We start from the raw sequence: 3,372 nt of genomic DNA on the forward strand, positions 1-3,372 counted from the left end.
TGAAATCACAAGTGAGGTCTCGTAGGAACCGCTTGAATATGCGTTGCACTAACAAAAGTAAGGACAAGTGTAGTATCAATACACAAAAAAATAATAGTGTACTGATAGGGTCATTTGGCCAACCCAAGATGAGAATATGAACACTTAACTAAAATATTGTACAATAAGTTAATCCATGCTCAAAACTAACATACACTTAGCATATCAACACTAAATAAACAGTTAGCGATTAAAACCAGCAAGTCAAAAAAATATCACCAAGTCACATTCAATCAAGCCAAGTCAAGACATGTTAATACAAGTAAATAATTGTCAAGTGTATATATAATTATATGCCTCGATTCGCTCAAGAAACCGTCCAACTCACCTGACCCTCGCACATACACATTATGGGTAATACATCCATCCTCTAGTCATGACCTGCAGGGGAGAAATTTCTTCCATGTACTGAGACCCAAGACACAAATGTCTGCCAACCTTATTTCACGAATAACCCGTGAGAACATTCCAAATATCGAACATTCCACATTTATCAAAATCACACAACATGTTGTATTGACCATACCAAACAACATGTACTAACAAGATACACTAAAAAGTAGTTAACATGCACATATAGTACAGATTTTGATTAAACTATAATACCATCACCTACCTTGAACCAAGCTTGCATAACTTCTCTAAGTCGGAGCTTTGCTCGTTCGTGTAATTTTCGCTTGCTCTTGATCTAGAACACACATATAAACAACAAATAATAAAATAACCTACTATATTGGGAATTATAACTCACACCCATCCCTTAAGGTCAATTTGATGATCATTCCCTTCCTGTTTTAGGGCTTTTCCACCGTAATTCACCTAAAACTACCAATTTCATGAATTAATTAGTGAATTAACAAATTATAAGTGGTAAATTAACCATTAATAGTCATAACCTATTAAATTATTACTTTCACTCCCCTGAACTAGAAACAACTAAAATCAGCCCTAAAATTCTCTGCTAACTTCTTAATTTAGCAATTCTAAGGCTAAATCAACAATTACTAGATAATAGGGATGAAATCCTTACCTTAACAAAGCCTAATGGAGAAAATATAGTATAAATCTCTCCTTATTTGAACCAACATGAGTTTTATAAAAATAAACTATTTTGGAGAATTTTAAACATAAAATTGCATCTTTCATTGCTATAGCAACACCTACCACTATAGTAGTTGTTGACCGGGTTGACCATTGCTATAACAATTTTTTTCTATTATAGTGATATGCATGTTGCTATAGCAATATCAACGGGCCAAAATTCCAGTTTTGCCCAAAAAATCTCAATTCTTACAACACACCTTAAATTTGGGCCATTCCAAACAATGCCCTTTATGTTAAGATCAATGTCGGAAGTTCTACTTACCCAAATTTAATTCTGTAAATTCCTACAGGGTTTTTATCATCTTAGATAACTAGAAATAAAAATAAACACCACCAAACTTGCCCAAATAATTCTTCAATTTTCCAGATCGTGCCTCACTCTAATTTCGTTCGAAATTAACTTAGTCTGAAATTTATAACTTCAATCTGGGAAAATTTTTAACATGAAATTTTAAATGAAAGGTTTATACATAACAACAAAAAAGTTCATTACAACAAATAAAAATTTACCCATCATTCATCCCCCAAATAATCAAACGTAAAAAATAGGCTAAAACAAGAAAAAGATAGAGTATCTGTATCCTCAAACAATTGAGGGTACTTGTCCCGCATACCCTTCTTAGTCTTTCAAGTGGCTTCATCAATTAGAAGATGATTCCATTAAACCTTAACCATACAAATTTTCTTTGGACTGAAACATCTCGATCCAGAATTACTACTGGTTCCTCCTTATAAGCAAAATCATTATCTAAAAGCACTAAAACCCACTTAATGAAGTAGTCTCCATACCCATAGCACTTTTTGAGCATAGAGGCATAAAATATTCGATGGACTTCCTATAATTTCGGCTGTAGGGCTAATTGTATGCAATCAGACCCATATCTTCAATAATCTCTAAATGACTAATATACCAAGGGCTGAGCTTGCCCCATTTTTTGAACCTCATGATTCCCTGACGGGAGTACTTTAATCAGAACTTGCTCACCAACCTTAAAGTTTATGTCTTTTATCTTACAGTTCTCATACTCAAGTCCTTGTCTCTTACCTTATGATCTACATATTTTTTTTGCCTGTTTTGAGCAGACAACAACTTGGTTTGAATAAACCTCACTTTATATTAAGCCTTCTTTACCAAGTCAGTTCCCAAAGGTTTAATATCTCCAGTCTCAAATATCCCAATAGGTGACCTACAATTCCTCCCATAGAGTGGCTCAAATGGTGTCATATCAAGCTACAGTAAAAACTATTATTGTAGGAAAACACACATAAAGGAAGAAACTGGTCCTAATGACCACCAAAATCAATCACGCAGGCCCTCAACATATCCTCTAGATCCTGATTGTCCTCTCTAATCGCCCATCAGTTTAAGGATGAAAAGTCATGTTGAATATGTGCTTGGTGTCCAACTCCTCATGTAAATTGTCCCAAAATTTAGAAGTATACTTCGCGTCCTTATGAGAAATAATGGTAAGGGGCACTTCATAAAGTCTTACAATCTCCTTAACGTAGATTTTAGCTAACTGTTGAGACCTGAAGTATACCTAAATCCAGAAAAGTGAGCTGATTTCGTTAACCGTCCACTTTCACCCAAATGGAGTTATATTTTCCTAAAGTCTTAGGAAACTCACCAAAAATTCCATAGCAATATGCTTCCATTTTCACATAAATATGAGCATTCTTTAAGGAAACTCTGTAGGCCTTTAGTGTTTACACTTCATCTGCTAACAATTTTGGCACTTGGACACATAATCCACTATGTCCCTCTTCATCTCAGGCCACCAGTAAAGATACCTCAAGTCACGATACATCTTGATCATACCTGGATAAATAGAATACTGCAAATCACGGGCCTTTAAAAGTACCTCACAAATCAAATCACCAACTCGAGAAACACATAACCTTTCCTTAAACCACAAAGATCCACTCACATCAAGAGGTGTGTCCGCCATCATCTACGCACCACTTTATTATGGAGTTCATTCAATCTCTTATCCTTAAATTACTTGGACGTAATCTAATCCAAAAATTTTGACTTCACTTCAACACTAGCCAACACTCCACCCATATCTGAGACTCCAAACTGTATGCTCTGAGATGCTAGAGTTTAAAATTCTCTAGTTACAAATCGTCTGAATACCCTCAAGAATGACAAACTACCCATACTTACAACTTTTTGGCTCAATGCGTCTGCAACCATATTAGTCTTACCCAAATGATATTGAATAGTTA

At 35.0% G+C, this 3,372-nt stretch overlaps 1 pseudogene; it reads right to left on the minus strand.

The window, feature by feature from the left end:
• LOC107853142 overlaps positions 1–3,092 on the minus strand; it is a 15,513-nt pseudogene extending 12,421 nt beyond the window's left edge.
• Positions 3,093–3,372: the final 280 nt, after the last annotated feature.

This window comes from Capsicum annuum, unplaced genomic scaffold (assembly GCF_002878395.1).
Source record: "Capsicum annuum cultivar UCD-10X-F1 unplaced genomic scaffold, UCD10Xv1.1 ctg3915, whole genome shotgun sequence".
In the NCBI taxonomy this organism is placed as follows: Eukaryota; Viridiplantae; Streptophyta; class Magnoliopsida; order Solanales; family Solanaceae; genus Capsicum; species Capsicum annuum.